At 42.8% G+C, this 23,222-nt stretch overlaps 1 long non-coding RNA gene across 1 annotated transcript; it reads left to right on the plus strand.

Moving 5' to 3' along the window:
• The first annotated feature begins 12,819 nt into the window (after positions 1-12,819).
• On the plus strand, positions 12,820-19,821 carry LOC147572550 (uncharacterized). The gene is made up of 4 exons (XR_015246164.1): positions 12,820-13,678; positions 14,446-14,555; positions 15,491-15,610; positions 17,798-19,821. It is a non-coding gene; the product is annotated as an uncharacterized LOC147572550 (long non-coding RNA).
• The last annotated feature ends 3,401 nt before the right edge of the window (positions 19,822-23,222 follow it).

Genomic DNA, 23,222 nt, shown 5'->3' on the forward strand with positions numbered 1-23,222 from the left:
AAGTATAGACAATTATTATATCATAGGTACTTGATATATATTTGTTACATGAATGCATAGATAAATGGAATATGGAATATTATAAGGCAATTATAAATGAGGTAGATTTGTATGAACAAAAAGGAGAGATTACTATGTTAGTGAGAAAGAAGTACATTGGAGAACAATATTAATACATGCAGCGTGTAAATACAAACACGCATACCGTGTTATGAAAAGGTCTGAAAAGCTGCTAATCAGGTTGTACAAATCTATTGTGCTAAGAATAATAAAGGGCACTTAAGTAAAGCTTCTCTTCATATGTTGCAGAGTGGGAGTTAAGGAGGTAGTGAGGGAAGATTTTCGCCTTTCATTTTACACATTTCAACATTGGTACACATGCTTTCAATGATCACTTACTACTCAGGTGAGTTTTCAAAATTAAAATAATTCGGGGCGCCTGGGTGGCTCAGTCGGTTGGGCGGCCGACTACGGCTCAGGTCATGATCTCGCGGTCTGTTGAGTTCCAGCCATGCGTGGCCCTCTGTCCTGAGAGCTCAGAGCCTGGAGCCTGCTTCGGATTCTGTTTGTGTGTGTGTCTCTCTTTCTCTCTGCCTCTTACCTGCTTGCTCTCTGTCTCTGTCTCTGTCTCTTTCTCAAAAATAATAAACAATACGAAATTTCTTTTTTAAATTAAAATAATTTAATGTATATTTAAAAAGCTTTTTAGAAATATATGTATTTGTAACTGGGGAAAAGCATAATATTCCTCCTTAGCTAACTAACACTCATTTCTGATCTAATGTAACTGATTGAGCATGGAAGTCATCTCCTAAGTGTCAGGCCCTTTGCATATATTTTTTCATTTAATTTTGCCAAATGGGGAGATGGAAGCCTCTAGAAGGTAAGTAATTTGCCAAGGACCACACATCGGCATGTTGTTAGACTCATCTGGTTTCAAAGATTATGAGTCTTCTTGCTGCTGACCAGTGATCATGGAGGAGGTCAGGGTCCCGAGGACACAGCATACCAGATAGAAATGAGGGCTCTGAGATCATACCAGGGCACTCTCAGTGACCCAAGAGCAATATTGGAGGCAGGGACATAAGGTACAAACTGCCTTTTTCACGTTTTGCCTGGTGTCAATCTATGTGCAATTAAAAACCAAGATATGGCGCTAGAAAATTTTGAATCATTTCAACACTATGAGGCCAGACACAGGCACCAAAGAATGAGTTTAGAACTCACTGAGTTGCATTTCAGCCACTGAGCCACAGTAACCAGAGAAAACCATCTGAAACCAGAGAAAGCCATGTGAAAACAAGTTCTCATTTGCTATAAAACAGATTTCTGGGAAACTGACCATTCTGTCCCCCAAGGTCCTGAGTACATGATTCTGGGGAAACATCTGTAGAATCGAGTGCCTAGGCAGGACTCAATTGGTCACCCCAAGGAAACAGCTACACTTCTCCTTTCAGATAACTTTCAGACAACTAGAACCTTGTAACCCACATGACGCTGCTTTTTGGCTCTGGTTGTTAGAAAGCAAATTTGAAGCTCAGTTATTACATCTGTTAGGCCTTAGAGGTAGCAGATCTGTTGACTCTGGATATTCTCTTCCCAGATTTTCTAATTTTGCTTATATTATATTGCCATGTCTTTTGCCCACAGAGTCAAAGCCAAAGTCCTAACAATGTCCTGTCAGGCTCCCTGTGGCCTGGCTCCTGACCAGCTTTCCAGCCTCACGGCTAACCATTCACTCTGACCACAACACGCTTTCTGCAAACACACACCAAAGTCAGAACTGCTTGGGGCTTTTGTCCTCTCTTGGTTCATTTCTGCACTTCCCGTGCAGCTCTTTACGTGGTTGGTTCCCTTCAGGTCTCGGGGGAAGGCCTTGGGGAGGCCCTCGGTGACCTTTCCCCATTCAGTGTCAGTTACGCTGCACCGGGTCACCATGTTCATTTCCTTCGGAGCATTTATCGTGGTCTGTATTGATCTTGTTTACTTACTGACCATCTCTCACCATTGAAAGGACCAGAGTTCAGGACCTAACTTAGTCCTCTCTATTCCTGACTTAGTCACCTCTATATTCCTAGGGCCTAGAAGGGTAGCATGAAGTGGGCACCCCATAAATATTTGTTGACTGTTTGGTGAATAAATTTGTTTTAGGCTGCTTCAAATTCTTTTTGGTTCTACAGGAAAGGTAAGTTATAGATATTCAGATCAATACAAATCTCAAACATAATTGTGAGCTGGGGAACATTTCTCTCCTATTTGCCTGTGGAGCACATACCCAGGATTTTAGCTTATTGTACTAAGCACTGCAATTACTGTATTTCCTGTAGACAGGTCTCTGGCAGGGTAGAAACTGCTTTATATAATCCTTGCACACCAGCTATCAAACTTTATTCCTTAGTCTCCCTTTCATGGACCCACAGAATACTTTTATTGAGGGGGTCGAATGCTCCCTCTCGGCCTTCAGACTACTCTAATTTCTCCTTTCTCTGGAATGTTAGGCATCACACAACTGGTTCACCCCTGAGTGTGTGCTCTTTCCCTTTGTCTGCTCTTTCCCATGTGTTGATCTCGTCTCAAGGAGATGTCTGGCAGGGTAGGAAGGGCTTATATTTTCTTTTTTCTTTTTTTTAAATTTATTTTTGGGACAGAGAGAGACAGAGCATGAACGGGGGAGGGGCAGAGAGAGAAGGAGACACAGAATCGGAAACAGGCTCCAGGCTCTGAGCCATCAGCCCAGAGCCTGATGCGGGGCTAAAGGGCTTATATTTTCTTATGTGACTCTTCTCTCACTGCCTGGGACCTCGCACAGCATAGATACTACGTATGCATTTGATGATTGAATGATTGATGGGCATGTCATGTTATCAACAGTAAGGCATGTTTATTTCATATTTAACTGAAGCTGTGCCTTGACAGTGTGTCATTTAGTAATGTGCTAGATGAAGCCAGAGAGCACACTCATCAAGGGTAGAACAGATCTAGGCATTCTGGAGGAGGTTGGATGAATTAGATGGTCTCTGCCTGCAAGGAGCTTGTGGTCTCACTTGGGAAGTGGGAAATATAAAGTTAATTAACTTAAAAGTTAGCAAACTTTATATATATATACATATATATATATACACATACGCATATATATAAACATAAACATAATTGTGTATTGAGATAGTATATAGTAAGCTCATGGAATTTTAGTGTTAGAAAACATAATAAGGATCTAGGCTAGGTATTAGCAAACTTTTTCGGAAAAAGGCCAGACAGAAAATGTGGTAGGTTTTGCAGGCCATGTGGTCTCTGTTGCAACTGTTCAAATCTGGTGGTTATGAGCGGGCAGAGAGCAGTATTTGGCCCCAGGCCATAGATTGCTGACCCCTATCCACAGTATTTCAGTAAATGTCTTCGGGTAAGCAGAAAGCTGGGCTCCTGTGGTCCGGAAGGCAGCACTGAGGTAGGAGGTGGGAGCTGACCTGGTCTTTAAGGCATCATTAGGTTTGGAAAGCAGACAAGAGGAAAAGCCACGGTTGAAGTCAGATGACTGTCACAAGAAACAAAGCAAAGCTGGGTATTTGGGGAAATGGTGAGAAGGTATGTTGGTAGGAACAGAATTGGCATTCGGGAATAAAGAGAGGGAGATAAGACAGGAAAGGTGGTGGGACCTTTGGGCTAACCCTGTAGGCTAGAGCTTCTGGAACCTTTGTACTCAAACAGCAGAAGGGGATGATAATCTGAAATGATGCTGTCTTTATGAACGGTTTTATCTTTTTTTAAAAAAAAATATTTATTTTTGAGAGAGAGACAGAGCGAGAGTGGCAGAGGGGGAGACACACACACACACACACACACACACACACACACACAGAATCTGAAGCAGGCTCCAGACTCTGAGCTGTCAGCGCAGAGCCCGACGTGGGGCTCGAACTCACAAACTGTGAGATCATGATCTGAGCTGAAGTCAGACGCTTAACCAACTGAGCCACTCAGGTGCTCTGTGAATGATTTTATCTTTAAAAATCATGTAACTTATCATTCTACTCTATAATGTGTGTTTTAGTGAAAACGACTAATGGCATAACCTACTTACTGCTGTGTGAAATGAATGCTTTAGGAAAATGTGCTCTTTTCATCCAGTGGTTTTGAGGACTGTGCTGCCGTGCTGGAGGTCCTCTTATTTCAGTCTGAGAAGGATGGGTGTAGGCAAGGAGAAGGATTTGCAGAAGGACTGGGACTGGAGAAGGAAGGCCCTTTATAAAGGCCAGTGTAACATGCTCAGCTCGCTGGGCTATATGCAGAGGGACTAACATTGAGGGGCCTGGGGACTGATTAGAAAGCTCTTTTCATAGACAGCTTTGACATAGCTATGACACAGATAGATGAGAAATCATGAGGGTCTGTAGTGGAGGGACTGGAAAGACAAACACATCAAGGGGCAAGGATGCCAGGGCGTGGTGACAACCAGGTGGGCAAATAGGTATACGCATCCAATAACTTCAAACTTCAAGTTAAGACAAAAGACTGACCATTTTTTTATGCTCTCAGTTTAGAGATATCCATCTGTTGGGGAGGACTGAGAGGCAGGCCTCGTAACATCGTAACATATCTGGAGTCGGAATGCATCAAACAATTGAGGATACAACACGAAATTATGAAATTATGGGATGTTTTACCATGCCTGCTTAGATTTTCTTTTTAATATTTATTTATTTTGAGAGAAAGAGAGAGAGAGTGTGTGGGGGGGGGTTGGGCAGAGAGAATCCCAAGGAGGCTCTGTGATGTTAGCGCAGAGCCCAACTCGGGGCTCGGTCTCACCAACCCTGAGATCATGACCTGAGCTGACATCAAGAGTCAGACACCTAACCGATTGAGCCACCGAGGCGCCCCTTAGATTTGCTGAAATACAGTATTTGTAAGGTTTCAATGACAAATTAGCAGCTAACAATTTCTCTATTTAATATACTGAAAACTGCTCCAGTGTGCAAGTAATTTTATCTCATATTTGTGTGTGAATGAGTTAATCAGACTCTCTATCTAGTAGGGAAACAGAGACGGGGAGACAGAGCTGACTCCAAAGAGAGTAAAAGGTAGGTGCAGGTCTGGAAACGAGTGAGGCTGGGTAAGCGATGAAGTGAGGGGAGGCTCCAAGCCCTTCACGCCAGGCTTTCTGAGCCCATCGTGGGGTTTTTTGATCCTATTCTCAAAAAAGGGCTGTTCTCATTGTCCCGTTAATATATGGAGGCAGCACAGACTAAGCTCCCAGGACTTTTCTTTTCCTCCTGTAACTGCTCAGAACAATGCAAGTTTGTGTGATCACTTAATTTTTCACCTACTATCCAGCAGAGACAACATTATATACAACATGTGAATAAATCCAATAACCCTTCCATGACCTTTGAGAGGATGTAGATTTTGTCAAACCAACGTGAAGATTTTTTCTTCAGACAACGTCCTACTTTTATTTATGGCAGTTAACTTACGGTAAATGTCAGCTCCACTGTTTTCAGAGCAAAATATTAGGTAGTTTGCAATATTCTAAAATTCTGGAAGCTGAAAAATAAAAAATAAAAAAGTAACCCCAAATTTTGGAAGCTGTCCTTTCACTGGGAGGTGAGTGAGTCATCTTGCCTCAGCCTTAGGTGGAAGATCTGGACTGGCCAGAGGTGAGGCGGGGAGTGTGGGCATGAAGGGCTTGGAGCTCCCCGCCCCCCCACCCTGCTTCATCGCTTACCCAGCCTCACTCGTTTCCAGACCTGCACCTACCTTTTGCTCTCTTTGGAGTCAGCTCTGCCTCCCCGTCTCTGTTTCCCTACCAGATAGAGAGACTGATTAACTCATGCACACATAAATAAGAGATAAAATTACTTACGTTCTAACCCCCAAGAGGCTTTTGCATTTTCAGTTATGAGCTCATCCCTTCAGCCAAATTGTAAAATTTCAGGAACTCAAACTTACACTTAAAAATGTACTACAGGGGCGCCTGGGTGGCTTAGTCGGTTGGGCGTCCGACTCTTGGTTTCGGCTTGGGTCATGATCTTGCGGTTTCATAGGTTTGAGCCCCTCCAGTGGGCTCTGTGCCGGTAATGTGGAGCCTGCTTGGGATTCTCTGTCTCCCTCTCTTTCTCTGCTCCTCCCCCATTTGCCCTGTCTCTGTGACTCTCAGGATAAATAAACGACTAAAAAGTCAAAAAAATGTACTATAAAATGTCATCTGCACGTAAAATAATAATAGTAATAACGATATTTTATAGGGTGGTTGTCAATGAGCTGATTTTCTCTGAGTGTCGAGCACAGAGTACACACTCACTAAATGCTGACTGTTATCACTACTGCTATGTAGCAAAATCCCTAGGAACTATCAAAAGATGTTATCTCTGCAATGGTGCAGAGACAGTGAATTCTCCTTCCCAGCTGGCATAAGCAAAGAGCGGTCTGATGTAGGCAGTGAGCTTCAAGAGCTACACATTTTATAACGTATTTCTGGTGTGTATTTTTTCAATTTGAAACGTGCATGCATTTTCCCACCGTGGCTAGGTTTAGCTAGTAGTAGGTCTCACTGAGCAGTGGCAAATTTCAAGGGCAATGAGCTAATCCAAACGTCTTAGCAAATGGTTGAGGACCTATGTGGGATGGGAATTTAGAAGGGATCTGCTAACATCATATTCTTCCTTCCTTAAATTGCCCTCCCCCCACAATTTAAATATTTTTAATGAAGTGAATTTCGTAATGTACCTATGAGATGTCCTTCTCAGGACACAGCTTCAAGGAGATTCCAGGCTGATAGTCAGGTTCTGAGTCGTGGAGTGAGGTTGGTGAGGTTGGTCGGACCCTGCTGGGATTGGGGTTGATTAATGACGTTGTGATAAGCAGGGAAACAGAGTGGCCGCTCCTGCTCCCAGCTGTCACAGCTGTGCCTCTTCACTCTTCCAGCCCCAGGGTGCTCCCGGGCAGCCTTTAAAGCACCTCCTTTCTATGGAATTTCTGCAAATTATTTGCTCAGATGCCAAGATGCCATAGAAGCAGCTGACTCTGAGAATTTGGTCAGATGCATGTATTACCTTTTAGCAATTCCTCCTCCCTGCCTTCCCCAGGAGCAAAGGGGAATACACATATTCTAACTTTGGGGAGGGAGAGAGAGAGAGAGAGAGAGAGAGAGAGAGAGAGAGAGAAAGCTAGCGAAGTGGCAAAAGCCAAGTACACAGTTAGTAGGGGAATGTCGTACATCATTTCTTTTTCTGAAATGTTTTATAAAGGTGACTGATGGGTGAGCCATACATGGGCTTCTGAGACCCTTACACAGAGAGTGAATTGCCAAGTGAGACTTGCTGTCTGAGTTAATTCATCCATTGCAGCAATGTGGCATTATTTCCATGGGTAATGGAATAATAGTAATCCAGTGACCTATTACATAGCAACAGGCACTCAAATCACCCTCAACACAGGGATTCAGAGGCATGCTTTCATTTTCAGGAGTCTCCAAAGGGTCAGTCCATTAGGTCCTGAAGAATGATTTAGGCTGGCTGAGGGAGAAGCCAAAAGCAGGCCACGCGAACAGTGCTCTGTTTTGCCCCAATATGTGCTGCGTGCATCGGGTTTCGAGGACACTAAGGACAGGAGCAATCCATGGCACGTTTACCATGTTGGCTGGACTGGTATTGCTATTTCCATTTTTAAGAGGGAAACACTGAGGCTCACAGAGGTGGATGAATGAGAGAACTAAAATAAGATCTGGACCCACATCTTCTGAGTCCTCAGGCTGTTTTCTTTCTACCACATCATATCAATACATTTGTTTTTCTTAAAAAAAAAAAGAAAAGAAAAGGGATAACACTTGACAATCTGTAAGGTCTCTTCTCGTTTTTTTTTTTTTAAATGTTTGTTTATCTTGACAGAGAGATAGAGAGAGCCAATGACAGAGAGAGAGAGGTAGAGCTGGGTCTGAAGCAGGCTCCGTGCTGTCAGCACAGAGCCCGATGTGGGGCTCGATCCCACCAACCGTGAGATCATGACCTGAGCCAAAAATCAAGAGTTGGACACTTAACTGACTGAGCCACCTGGGAGCCCGTGGTCTCTTCTAGTTCTTGTGGTCTGTAAGTCTATGATTCTCAAATGCAAAACCTGGATTTTCAGACTCAGGTGACTGTTTTGGTCAGCGTCTCAAAGGCTGCATCCCGCAATGCAGACTTGTTCATTCTGAAAAAGTAAGTTGTATCCTTGAAGTCAGAAACAGAACGAGATGATTTAGCAATATTTGTTATTACGGCATCAAAATATGTCTCAATAAGTGGTCTCCAAGTAAATAATGAGAACAATACAGTGAGCACTGAAAGGCATTTAGAATTCTTGATCCTTTCTGGAGCAGTTTCAGAAATATGAGCAAAACAAAGAAATCAAAACACTTTTGAAGAAACTCTTGTCAGTTGGGTTTCATGCTATTAAAATAAGACATTACTAAAGGCAACTCGGACCTCCACACTCCTCCCAAGGCTCCTTTACACAAAGCTAGCAGGTAATTTTTCTGAGAGACATTGGAAGACCCATAAACCAAATCTCTCATTAAAACAGGATTATGGAAATGTGTTTTCCATGGGAGAAAGTTAATTTTTTAAATATACATCTTTTCAACTTCTAAATATGGAACAAAAAGTTTCTCTTTATTTTTAGATATAAAATGCATATTCCTGAAAGCAACGTGACTGAAGACCTTTTGTCTGCAACTTCTACTACTATTTATTTATTTTGCCATTATCTGGGATGTCAGCAATGTCTTGTAATGCCTTGTGTCATTACACAAAAGCAAACACAGTCACGTTACATTAATGACTAGGCTGAGATCATATAACTGACTGGCTATAATTCTATGCCCCCTTGCTATAAAAAACATGACCCTAAATCTTAACCAGCTTTGGAATAAAAGGCCCCACAATTATGATATAGTAACAGCGTTCATGTTATATACAATTTGATTGTTTCAATGCTCTTTGTCTATGCATTTTCTTTTACCTACTATTTATACGTGGTAGTGAAAAGTCAAGCAGAAAATCCACTCTGGTATTTTAGGTACAGGACTCATTTACCCAACATGTTTGGCAGGGTAAAACTAAATACAGCGGAACTCTCTTTCATAATCCCAGTGTTTGAAAGTTAGAACGGTGTAATTGTAATCACAGACCTTTTCCATATGTATTCATGTTTTTCTCAAATGAGGCCTGGGTAACGATCTACATCTAAATATATGATCCATCATCCCCAATACCACCTGATTTTTAGCTAACCTTGTCTTTGCCAGATAGTAGGTCCTCAACAAGTGCTAACTATCTGAGGCAGAAATAAGCTTTGTTTGGGCTGTGACTTACCCAACAGGTTCAGCAGAGATTTTTTTTTTGTTAGTGAAAGCAGTCGTACATGCGTGATATTAGGCAAAACAGCGCCAGTAAAAGGGGATCTGTATGATGCTGTCTTCCTGACGCTAGATAGAGAAGGCATCCACCATCGTATCATTTCCTTCAGAGCCAGCAGCTTTTATTCTTTTCAACAAGTGTTTAGAGGAAAGCGTTGGTGCTTATTAATCTGTTTCTTGTCTTACAAATGTGCTGATGCATGATTGGTGGCAAAACTACCCATCTGACAGCTCTCAATGTAATCTACGTGGCAGGACAAGATTGTTACACTGAACAGATCTGTTTGGAGTTGTTATTCTTTGTAATTACCTTCATTAAGTGAAAGCATGTGTCAATCAACTTTGAACTTTAAACATACCAGTAATTTGCAAGAAAAAAATGCATTTCTATTTCCTATAGGCGCATGTGTGCTTGAAGATGAGTATATATGTAGGTAGGTATATATACTGTATTAGAAACGTATTTCTGTAACTCTCTGAATATTTACTTACCCCCTGGTTTGCATTTGATAACTTTAAATATAAATAAAGTGCACAACTCCAGAGAACTGTCAACAAAGTAAGTTTAATAAATAGCTAAGTTATGTGCTGGTGTGAAGACAGTTTTTTTTGTTTTTGTTTTTTTTTAACCTTTATTTATTTTTGAGACAGAGAGAGACAGAGCATCAACGGGGGAGGGGCAGAGAGAGAGGGAGACACAGAATCGGAAACAGGCTCCAGGCTCTGAGCCATCAGCCCAGAGCCCGACACGGGGCTCGAACTCACGGACCGCGAGATCGTGACCTGAGCTGAAGTCGGACGCTTAACCGACTGAGCCACCCAGGCGCCCTGACAGTTTTTAAATAAAGAACACTTCTCCCCAAATTTCTGCAATAAGAGTGTACATTCATATTACTTTCAAACAAAAACTGCTCACTAGGGATATAATTTGAAAACACATCAACTCTGTTGCTCTACCATATTGTAAATCAACCAGGGTATTGCAACTTTCTTGATCTGATCAGACTCATCTGGGTCAGAAACCTGCAGACAAAGTGCAGAGCATTCCACGAAAGCGTCCTGAACTTTAACAAGTTAGTCAACAAGCACTACTCATTCTGCCCTTCACTGACAGTTATTAACTGGTAACTTTCTCTCCTCGGTAACAGATGCCCCCATGTGTTTATTCATTTATTCATTCACTCAATCAACCCACATTTACGGGAATCCCTGCGATGTGCGCAGCACTGTGAAGAATTAAAAAATGAATAAGATGCTCACAGCAGAGGCTCTAAGAAGGGTAAGAGGAGGAAAGCTGCGGAAGTAGCCGCATGGTGTCCTGGTGTGGCTCTCCCGGGCGGCGCATTAGGCAAATTCCTTTTCTGCTTCTTTCAAGTGGCCACTTACCTCCACCAGGGGGTGTTCAGGGATAGAAAGTAAAGAGAAAGGGGATGGAGGCAGCTGTGCAATTGCCTGGCAACCTCCGTCCCTGGTAAGGGCTAGGATTAGTGGTGAAAGGGAGGGTCTCAGTTAACCTGTTGACTTCAGTTTATGCTCAATATGGGGATCCCTGGACACGGCCAGTCCCCAGTCTTAAACCTGCCAGCGGCTTCCCAGCTCCCAAAGTGAAAGTCGAGCCACTGTCACCTTATTTGTCCCCTGGAATCCCACACCGTATCCCCCACGACTCACCCCATCTCTCAGGCCACTGCAGCCCCACATCAGCGTTTGCACAGTCTGTCCTCTCCGCCTGGACCTCTCTTCCCCAGATGTGCTCCTGGGTGTACCCCTTCCAGTCTGTCAAATGTCACCTTCTCCATGAGACCCACTCTGACTGTGCAACCCCTCCCTCTACATGCACTGGCATGACCTCCCCTCCGCCCCGACTTTAAAATAGCGTGTACCTCCTTGTTTTAAAATTTCTTTTTTTTTTAACTCTCATTAGATATATTATAAAATAGCACGCACCTTCTAATACACCACATCATTTATTTACTATTTTCATTGTCTGTCTCATCTCACGAGGAGAGAAGTTCTATGAGTGCATGGGTTCTTGTTTTATTGTATGTATTCCTAGTTCCTAGAGCAATACCCAGATCCTAGAGCCATAGACATCGTGTCTACTAAATATTCTGCAAATAAATGGGTATTTCCAGATCCCCATGACCAAGCACAATGGGGTTGGCTGTGTTAGGCCGTCTCCTTCACTTAAGTTTTGCTATTTCCAGTGGAAACATTGGAGGTGAGTGTTGTCAATGCCACAGTGCCTGGCACATGGTAAGCTCTCACCACGTGGGAGGGGAGGTCATGATGGGAGGCACAGGGTTAAAATGTGTGCTTTGAGTCTTTAATCCACCTTTCCTTCATGTGCAGACTTGGAAGATGACTTCATCTCTAGGTGCCTCAATTTTCACTTCATAAAATGGAGATGGTAATAATATGAACTACCTCAGGCTGGGGTGAAGCTTCACTGACCGAATCTCTGTGAGGTGCTTGGACGAGAAGCTGGTTCCTGAAAACCTCTTAGGGGATGGCTTTGGGAGAGGATGATGGGGGACTATGGTGAGAAAGAAATCTGAGGAGAAACTGAGGGCTAGTCTAAAAACTCTCAGTTCCAGGAGTGCTTGGAGGCAGAGTGACTGACGGAGATCAGGAAGCTCTTTGAACAATTTGAGAAAACTTGACTCTGGAGAGCTGACCTGGTGGTGCCCCTGAGGGCTGGTTCACTGTGGGGTTCTTTAGAGGAAGAAATCCTACAAAACTGTGGAGTTTATTCAACTCACAAAATCCCTCGTGGTCTTTATGTGGGGCTGAGCGTATGATGTTGGGTAGATATTGGGTGGGGATGTCATTTGGATAAGGGTCAGTCCCGTACTTGAACACAGGGTCTTTAAACACAAAATCCTAATCTCTTCGGTGAGAAGGGCTATAACTTCCACAACTACCTGTAAGTGGAGGTTGAGAAAATTAGTGAGCCAAATACAGAAAACTTCATGATTGACAAGGAAGAGGTGCCATTAAATTAAATGGGAGAAGGGCAAGACGGGGAAATAGCGTATAACATGCCCAAACAGCACATGCAAAGGTCCCTGATGTTTCCATAATTAAGGAAAACATTTTTGGAAGTGATGGGTCGTATTTCTCTGTGTTATATGGTGACTGCTCTGACTGTAATATTCCAACTAACACACTCACTTAAAGTCTACATGATTTTGGGGCGCCTGGGTGGCGCAGTCGGTTAAGCATCCGGCTTCAGCCAGGTCACGATCTCGCGGTCCGTGAGTTCGAGCCCCGCGTCGGGCTCTGGGCTGATGGCTCAGAGCCTGGAGCCTGTTTCTGATTCTGTGTCTCCCTCTCTCTCTGCCCCTCCCCCGTTCATGCTCTGTCTCTCTCTGTCCCAAAAAAATAAACGTTAAAAAAAAAAAAATAAAAATAAATAAAAAATAAAGTCTACATGATTTTTAAAAAATATGGTCACTTCAGCATTCGTAGTGTTCTCTTGTTGAAGTACACATGTTATTTTTATTTCTAATGGTTTTATTCAGATATGATTCACATGGCATATAATTCACCCATTTAAATTACACAAGTCAATGGTTTTTAAAGTGTATTTACAGAGTTGTGCAACCATCACCACAACTGATTTTAGAACATTTTCATCACCCCAAAAGAATTGTACTCATGAGCAGTCACTTCCCATTCCTCCCTCCCCCAGGCCCTGACAATCACTAGTCTTCTTTTCGTCCCTATGGATTTGCCTCTTCTGGACATTTCATGTACGTGGAATCATGCTGTGCGGGGAGGCTCCTCCTGACATCTTCCACTTAGCATATGTCTTTAAGATTCACCCACGTTGCAGCATGAATCAGTACTTTACTCTTTTTAGGGATGAATGATATTCCACGATATCCATTCTTAAATAAAATGTGGTGCAATCATACAGTGGAATATCGTTGATATTGATGTTGATGGACATTTGAATTGTTTCTACTTTTTTGGTTCTTATGAATATTGCTGCTATGTATATTGGTATAGCAGTGTCTGTGTTGATGTATATTTTTATTTCTCATATATATTTATATATAGGAGTGGACTTGCTGGGCCATATGATAGCTCCATATTTAATTTTTTAAAGAACTTCCACCCTTGTTTTCAAAGCAGTGAAGCACAGATTCAGCAGTAAAGCAAGAATTGTGTATATGCTATGGCTTTTCAACAAGCTTTGATTTTTATCCAGACCTTCTCCTGAGAGCTGATGTCTGCAACCTGAAGCCTCCAGGATAGCTGGCCTGCCTACGGTGTCACGGGCAGGTGTGTGGGAGGTCTGATGGAAGAAAGTGAGAGGACAAGCAGGACAAAGAGAAGAGAAAGAGCAGGAGGAAAAAGAAAGAAGGAAGGAAAGGAAGGAGGAGGGGAGGGAGGGGGAGAAAGAGAGAGAGGAAGGAAGGAAGGAAGGAAGGAAGGAAGGAAGGAAGGGAGGGAGGAAGGGGACAATGGAGGCAGGAGTAACAGAGGGTTGGGTTGTCTATTTGAGGCTGCCCACTGCTAAGCCTCGAGTTGATTAATGTATCTGTGTTACAAGCTTTGTGAATAATTCTTCCAAGTGCTGGAGAGGAAGCGTGTGTGTCTCAGCTCTGTGAAGAAGGCTGCACATTGTGTCATCGACTGTAGCCCATCCACAGGATTGCTCATGTCCTGTGGTGAAGGGCAGATAGGAAAGTGACTCACCTCACCTACGGCAGTGCTTCTGACTCACATGAGAATCACCTGGGAGCTTTTAAAAACTATGGATGCCGGGGCCTCATGCCAGACATTCTGATGGGATCTGTCTGGAGTGGGGGCCTGGGTGCAAGTATATTTTAAAAGGTCCCCGGGTACTTTGTATATGCAGCCAGGGCTGAGAACCACTGATGCAGCCCTACAGATTTTATATTTCAACAGACATTTTTAAGACAAACAACTACCGTGATGATCTTTAAATGATCTTTTCAGAGGCACATCAGAGCCCCATTATAGCTGCTTCTAAAGGATGCTAGTGAATAGGGGATTTTGACTGTGATATTAATTTGCCTCCTTAGTGCTCTCCTTTGATCAGAAGCTATTCTATTTTGGGACCATGGAGCACATCTGTTGGGACCCATGAGAATCTTGAGGGGGAAGAAAAGAGTGTCTGGTGGAGCTAGACTAGGTAAGTCTAATCGCTATGGCCTCTCAGAGACCCGTGAGCCCAGAATGAGTTTCCTGATCTCCAATCTGGGGGTCATTCTAGGGAGTGATTCTCTTTATCCAGCCATATATTCATCCAATACGTATTTACAGGGCCCCTTCTGAGCACCTCGTAATAATTCAGGGCCCTATTGTAGAGTTAGCAGCCTGGTCCTCTGGGCTCTCTGACTTCTGTTTCCATGAGTCTCAGTGCCCTTCGCACTGCCACTCTAGTCCGGGTCACCATCTTTCCCAGCCTACACCTTTGCAGACCTACCTGGTCTCTCTGCCTCTGTTCTTAGTCCCGTGTGACCTATCCTTCTCAAGGTTGGAGGGATCATTAAAAAAAAAAAAAAAAAAAAGGTCAGACGTCATCATTCCTTTGCTCAAGGATTTCAAATGGCTTCTCATCAGACTTGGAATCAAATTCAAGCCCCTCGATCTTACAAGACCTCACCTGTTCCCATCTCTCCACTCTCATGTCTCTCCTCCTCTTTCTAGCACTTTGGACTTCGTGCTCATTTTCTCCTCAGGGTCTTTGCACTTGTCCTTCCTTCTGCCTGGAATGTCCTCCCCTCAGCTCATCGGTAGCTTTTCTCTGCCATATCCCCTGCGAGATGACGAGCCTCTCTATAGCAAGGACCCTGTGCTTGTCATCTGTGTGTCCCTCACAGCATCTGGTAAGGTCAACTGCATTTAGGAGGTACTCATTAAGACACTTGAGGATGTGAGTGGACACGAATATAAAGAAAGCAACATGCTGGAAAAAACCCTTGTCCAAAGTTCTGTGGAACAGGTAACTCCAAAAAGCCAACTCAGCATATCAAAGTCTGATGTGGTTCTCTTGCTGCTCCGAGAGCTGCAAAGATTTTACGCTTGTGCAAGCAGATCCTCTAAAAGAAGTAATTTTCTCTTTAGGAGAGTAGCAGTACACAGGCTCAGCAGTAAATTCACAGCATTTTACAAGAAGATGAAAAGTGAAAATCATATGAAAAGTAGTCATCGTACACTAGCAGCAACTATCTCTGCAACTTAATGGTATGGTGCCATAATTCGCCCATAATTTCTCTCTCCCTCTCTGTTTCTGGCTCTCTCAACTACGGAAAATCCTTAGTGGTCTACACAGCCTGAAATAAACCAGTGGGAATATAGACAGATACATTTTGACACAGCACAGTCCTTCTTACCTATGTTTCTGCTACCATTTCAGGAGCAGTAAGCTCTGCCTCTGTATACGTAATGCAGACAATAGTGTGGGACCTTAAAGACATGGCCCATGATGGCTGGAGTCCATGGGTTACCAACCTCAGATGAAGGTAGAGACTGGCAGCAGAGGTGGGCACCATTTCCATGTGGGTTTTTTTTCTATCTTTGCTTTTTTTAAAAACAAAATATTTTATTATTTTTAAGTAATCTCTACACCCAATGTGGGACTTGGCCTCATAACCCTGAGATCAAGAGTCACGTGCTCTACCAACAGGTGCCCCCATCTTTGTTTTTAATGGGTTTTCCAAAAATGTTTTCACCCTATAAGATTCATTCTACTTACTATTTCGAAGTTGCTCTTCATCACTCAAAAATTGTCTATGACTGACCTGAGTGTACAAGTCCAAGAGCAATCCATGTGAATTCTAATGGAATAAAGAAAAAACAATCACCCATAGTTCTACCACTCAGGGAAAAGTCTTAGTAATTCTATATTCCTATGTGGGAATACTTGAACATTTTGAACTTTTTCCCTATGATTTTGAAAGTAAAACATCTTCATCATAGAAATTCTGGAAAATGCAGAAAACTATGAAAGAGGCAGAGGGATAAACAGTCCATAACGCAGGAAGAAATTTTGATAATGAGTATTTTACCACGACACACACGGAAAACAAAAGCATCAGGCTTACTGGTTGAAAGACCCAAATAAAAAAAAAAATACAAGAATATTCCCCTAGGCCTGAAGTGAACAACATTTGTCGCCTCTCAGCATAGACAGTGCCTTCTAGTTTCTGGAAATGCTGGGGGTAATTCCTGGTCCGGAGGATGACTCTGGAGTGGCTTACAATCACCACAAGAGATGGGAAGCAGGGTGAAGTCTAAGAGTGTGTGTGTGTGTGTGTGTGTGTGTGTGTGTGTGTGTGTTTGCAGAGGGGACAGGAAGGCAAAGTGGGCTTGCTTACATGAGCATTCAGGGTGGGAGAGGCCACCAGAAGTGGCTCAGGGCAGGGTCCTGAGCTGGTGGGCCATTCTAGTTTGCAGGCTGTTCTCCGGGGGTGCCTTGCGGGCCCTGAGATTCTGGCCTGGGGTCCTTTGGATGCAAGGTGGCCTTCTCTGTGGCCTGGCAGGACTATTTGTCTGTAAATCAGCTGCTCTGCACCAACTAGGGTGCCATCTACCCAAGTAGACCAAGATGAAGGGAAAGCGGCCTCCAGAGGTGGAGGTGGACCCTCACCCTGCTGTGTTACGGGGGGAAGTAACGGGGAGAGCTCCAGCTCTCCTGGTGCTTCTGGATGTAGCCTTGAGGAAAGAACACTCTCCTGGAGCTCATCAGGCATCCTGCTTCTCACCCAGCTCTACTACTGGCCAGCTGAAAGCCCATTGTTCTCTTTAGCCCAGGTGTTTTGTTTTTGTTTTTGTTTTTGTTTTTAAGTGAAATCAACATCTGCCTTGCTCACCTCTCAGGAGTGTTATCATAAGAATAAAATGAGGTGATAAACACGAGAGAATATTTTTACTATTTGTAGTAATGTTCTGAGGCTGATTCCCACCCACCCTTCAGATCTGTTAGTTCAGCACTCCCTCCAGGAGGCCTCACTGGACTGCCAACCTGGGTGAGGTGCCCCACTTCCATAGCAATTGACCCCTGGCAGATTGATTGGCAGTCTGTTTTCTTCTCTGCCTAAGCCAGTGGTTGGCGTCCTGGGTCTTACCCCAGCACCTCGCAGTGCTGGGGCCCGATACAATTTGTGGACTGAATGGCCAAGTGTTGCTGTTGAGTCACTGCAGAATATAACGCAATAGTTACTGGTCTGCTTTTTATATAACACAACCAGAAATTGAGAGATAGAGAGAAGAAGTAAAACTCAGGAAGACTCCAGCTGCTTGAGGCACATTTGTATCCTGGACCGGCCAAGCTCCACTGTAAAACTGCCATGCTGGATATTCACTGGGTGGGCATTTTGTGCCCTGGGAAGGAAATCTGTTAAAACCTCATGACTGCTACTTTCCTCCCAGGCCAACTCCTTAGAGCCAGAGGTAACAAAAAGAAGATTGGGCGAAGCAGGACACATACAAAGCCCTGGATTCCAATCCAGCCTCGCCACTGGCCCGCTCTGTGGTTCTGGGCACATGTCACTGCTCTGGAACTTTGCTTGCCTGTCTGCAACATGAGTTGGTAGGGCTGTCTCTGACACCCTTTGATTTATGTTGTCCCGAAACACACAAACGTGTGAACCCAGCAATACAGGCTTAGGCAGCCACCCAAAGAGATGGGTTTTGTTTGCTGGCTAAGATTAGGCAGCAAATAACCTTTTTGTCACAACGCCTGGCAAGGATGAAAACATTTAAGCGAAAGACGTGAAATGGAAGAATTTGTGCCGTGTGTGTGGCTAAGTTCGCACGTCAGTGTGTGTGCAGAAGGTTAGAGCAAGGGGAAGAGCCACACCACTAGTCCAAGCTGGTTAAGGATGTGTGCCATCCTGATTGATAATAAAGAGAATCACAGAAAGTGTGTGTGTGTGTGTGTGTGTGTGTGTGTGTGTGTGTGGCAGGAGGAGCAGAGTGGAGGATTAGTAGGGGAAAAACCATTTATCTCATCATAGGTACACTTTCACTTGTTATTTTGGTAAATTTCCTAGGGTGTGATATATTTTTCACACATATTTGTAATGTGACTGACTATGGTCACCATCTCCTGCTGTGTCACAATTGTTCCTAACTCAAGGACATTCTCTATTCAAATTGTAAAGTTATCCCTGAGCACGTTGTGTTATTATGTTGCTAAGCTCTTGGCCTTATTTTATTTTAAATGAATCTAATGCAGTACCTGACATGTTTGTTATACAGATATTATATTTAATATGCACTTCATGTGTATTAAAAGTGTGTAATACAAAATATTTCTGACTTTACATTATAGCATTGATGACTCTGCATTCTAAAATTGGTAGCATGCTTCTTGAATCATATAAGGAATATTTTCTAGAAAGAAGTAAATTACTTAAGGTTTGGATGGGCGAAAAAAGTAGTTCGCACTTTCTTTAATATTTTTCATTAAAAGAAGTTTTTGTTCATATGTAGTTATTGCATGATGAACGTGCTGGTTCCTGGTAATGTTCTCATTCCTGTACCCCACAGCCCCGCCCATCTCATCACTGCGTATTTATTTAGCAGCTAAAAGTATCATCCTCAATTGAATGGAGGGTGTTTCAGATCAAGGCACTGGTTATCTAATAATCAAAAGGATGGTTGACTTTCCTACTGTGCCATCCTAAAAAAAAAAAAAAATCAGTGCATATTTTGGAGATTAGAGTGATCCATCATGCATAGAAACTCTTCATTATTACTCTACAAACTTCTAAAAAATAGGTGTTGTGGATCCAGAAAGAAATGTGTTGTAGACTAAGAATTGCATCTGAGTGTAAAAGAAAAAAAAATAAGTCTGTTCTCTTGTAACAGTGTTTAAGATTTATATAGAATTAAGCTTTTTCCTTTGTTTGAAGAGAACAATAGCACAACTCTCTGTTGGGGATGATTTATCTCTTGCTAAACCGCCCTAACTGTTTATGACAGCAAAAAGACAGGTATCATTAACCTTAGGTGTTGACAATTTAGAATTCATGAGAATGAGTTGGAAACACGATAGACGGGTCCCACCCCTGAGTTTGTGGAAAGCAGATGAATCCTATGAACTATTGCCACTGAAGCCTTTTGTTACCACAAAAGAGTTCCCCTCAAATTTTCATAGAGGGTATTTGGTTTTTAAATGTCCCTTCTCTCTGAAGTGGAAGTGGAAACTGTTTTTAGGAAAAATGAATCTATATTGCAATCCAAGTATTTGCCAAGGTCCTAGAATCAAGTTTATTTGTAAATCCATAATTTACTGAACCATTTTACCTTTCTTGTAAGTGATTCATGTATAAATTAGTGATGAATTCCTGATTAATTTATTTTTGCTGCTGTTCTTGGATTTTAAAAGCTTGCATTCCTCAAGATCACCCTCTTCATAAATACCTTCAATAAATTTCAGCACAGAACGATGGCTCACGCTCTTTTCTCCTTTACAGGATGGTCTAATCGGGCATTCTAAGGCAAATCAGAATTCGGTGACCCCAAAAATGTACCAGATTAAAACCTACCAATAAAAAATAAGGTGTTGCTGGAGAAAATACTCTGCAGCTCTTTTTTGCTTTAGGCATACATAACAACAACATGAATTTAGGGTAGGATCTGGTCTTAGTGCAGCATGCATTAATTCACATTTTGAGGTCTTTTACATATATTTATTTTCCTATGGGCCTATTGCTGTACTACATTAGATCTACTTAAAATCTATTGAGAGTATTGATTTTTTTTTTCTTCAGAAAAATCAACGCAGTGAGATGGTCTCTCTCCTCTTATAAAGCCCATTAGAGAAAGCCAGAATTGTGTTGACATAAAAGAAGAATGCTTCCTAATGTACATGACTTATTGCCGTGGTTCAGAGGACTCAGCTCTCATTCAAATCTAATTAACCGATTTTGTCCAGCTTGTGCTCCAGTCTCTGCAAGGTGATCACACCTCTACCAACATAAACTCCCCTGCTTAAGAAGTGGCTAAAAAGGACTGATAAAAATATAACTCTCTTAATGCTAGTGATAATAGTATATCCAATAATGGCATGAAATGTTTGAATTTCATTGGGGCAGCTTTTTTTTTTTTTTTTAAAGATAATTTCAATTACTATGAGCCTGGAATTGAAGTGTATGATTTAGTTGAAGTGTTTTAGTAAAACTTGGTAGATAAATCAAATACCCTGAATTCCTTTAATAGCTGTTACGATTCTGACATCTCCTTGGTTTAAAGAAATTGCTGAAAATTTGACAAAACTAATGTGGATGGCTAAAATTGAACTTGACAACATCTATATGGGGGAAGAGGTGAAATCACTATATTTAGAAACGAATGTTCCCATCCCAGCCCAACTACATATTCAGGTTAAATGTGTGCACATCCTGGTAGCTGGAACATCTGTTTCTAGCTTGTTGTTCCTCTTGGCTGCTTTTCAATTGGATTTCCTCGAGCAGGTCCCAGGCTTGTCACCGCAGCTAGGGTCTGTTAACCATCACCACTGGTCCTACATTAAGTAGGAGGTTCAGGGCTAAGCTAATAACTCGCCTGCCTTTCTGACTGATCACAGTGATGCTCCCCGTGGCCACTTATCATCAGACTCCTCTGGGAGGGTGCTTTTCTTTGTCTGTACCTTTGGGGGGAATTGGTTTTGTTTTTCCTTGCTCCTGGAGTTACATGTGAAAAGGCACAGCTCATTGTTGCTTCTTTGGTGCCGCTGTGCGATGCTTCGCCTGCGTCCCTGCTGTCCCAGAGTCAAAGGAACCAAGTCTCAAACATGACACTCCCTGTGTCCTTTCCCAGGAACCCTGTTATGTGTCTGGGATGATTCTCTTCTTCCTCTACTCTGAAAAACAGAAAAGGAACTGTCACTGAATATGGGTTAAAGGCAGCGAGGCAACTTTTAGCACGAAACACGGTACTTTAGTGTTCCAAATCATGGTTATGATTTGGCATAAAATCCCAAGTGGAAAACATTTGATGTCTATAGGGTGGCAAGCATGTTGTCCACATCCCAGGGGGTGAGCTGAGGGTGAGGTTGGAAGGAGATAGGCAATTGTAAAGATGCTTATAAAGGCTTTTGTACAATTCGGTGGCTTCCTCTTTAATAAGTGTTCCAGGCTGAGTATAAAAGGGGATGGTCACATTCAAGGATAGATGAAATGCACTCAGAGAGTTTGCTAATGAGTGTGGGGACGCTTGCCGAATTTGCTTCCCGTTCCTACTTTCCAAATGGCTTCGGAGATCGCAGAGAAATGTGGATTCAATCCAGTCCTTATATCCCGGGATTGACACCATCCTGGGGTGACTTCCACAGTTGAGCTCTGATAGGAATCGGTTCCCTCTGCCAAACCCTATGCTGACTTTAAACTTGGCAAGTATTTCTTTCCCTAGGGCAGGGATTTCATAGGGAATTCTCTTGCCAAACCTTGCCCTGGTCCCTTGTAGGCGTCTATTGCCAGGTGAAACACGGACACTGGATGAGTAACCTCAAGAAATAATAACACCAGAGGGATCAGGTATGGTTATTGAAGTATAGGAAATAAGATCAGGACACAGTACTATTCTGATACATGTGGGTGTTCCTTCTTTTGAGGGGAGGTGGGGAGCCGGTGGGTGTTATCCAGATTTCTGACTACCAAAGTCATGAGTAAACCTAGCACTGAGTCTTACTGAAAAGGACAATGACAGATATTTTGTTCTGATTTTATCTATTCCCTTTGCTTACCCATTTTTTTGAAGTTTATTTATTTTTGAGAGAGAGAGAGAGAAAGAAAGAGAGAGAGAGAGACAAAGAGAGGGACAGTGAAAGCACAAGCGGGGGAAGGTCAGTGAGAGAGAAGGAGACACAGAATCCGAAGCAGGCTCCAGGCTCCGAGCTGTCAGCACAGAGCCCAATGCCGGGCTCGAACTCACCAACCGTGAGATCATGACCCGAGCCAAAGTTGGACGCTCAACTGACTGAGCCACTCAGGCGCCTTCCTTTGTTTTCCCATTTTATAAACACTTCTGGGAAAGGATCCTACCTTTAGGAAATGTGGTTGTTAAAATCTCCTCATTAGCCTGCTTTTAAAGCACAGAATTCCATTGTTAGTGATTTGAACTTTAAAGAGAAAATAAATTGATGACATAAAGAATCAGTGAGAGCTCTCGCATTTGGGGATGAGCCAGTGATTGCCCTTTTGGTCCTGCTGGCAAGAAAAAAATTGCACCTGCTGCTGTTGACAGGTGATGGTGCAGAAGTCGCAGGCTAGTACTTACTGAGCATTTACTATGTAGCTAGTCTTGTACTGAGTGCTTTGCCCGTGTTACTTCCCTGAATTTTCACAAGAATCCCACAAGGTCTCTGTTGCCTTTGTGTTTACTGAACCAAAAACAGTGCAGTTGTTCTAAAAGTTTATCAGCACAGCAAGCGTCTACTTCTCCTGTTTAAGAAAAGTCTAAGAGGTGGGTTGGGGGGATGGGTGAAATAGGTGATGGGGATTGAGGGGTGCACTTGTCATGATGAGCACGAGGCGATATGTGGAATTGTTGATTGACTACATTGTACATTGAGACTAATACAGCACTATGTGTTAACTTGACGGACTTAAAGTGAAATAAAATTTAAAACAAACATACAAACAAATAAAATTGCCAGCTACTAAAAAAAAAAAAAGAAGAAGAAAACTATGAGAAACACCTGGATCCTTCCTTCCCTTCACGCCCCCACTTTGTCCGTTCCCTTTTAGGCTGAGGGAAACCTGTACATAAGTATAGGGTGAACCCGAGAAAAACCTTGAAGAAAGATGACGTAAGTTGAAAAATCACCTGAAACTGCAGTTCCAGTCCC

Source organism: Puma concolor, chromosome E4, assembly GCF_028749965.1.
Source record: "Puma concolor isolate L17-30 chromosome E4, mPumCon1.1.hap2, whole genome shotgun sequence".
Classification (NCBI taxonomy): domain Eukaryota; kingdom Metazoa; phylum Chordata; class Mammalia; order Carnivora; family Felidae; genus Puma; species Puma concolor.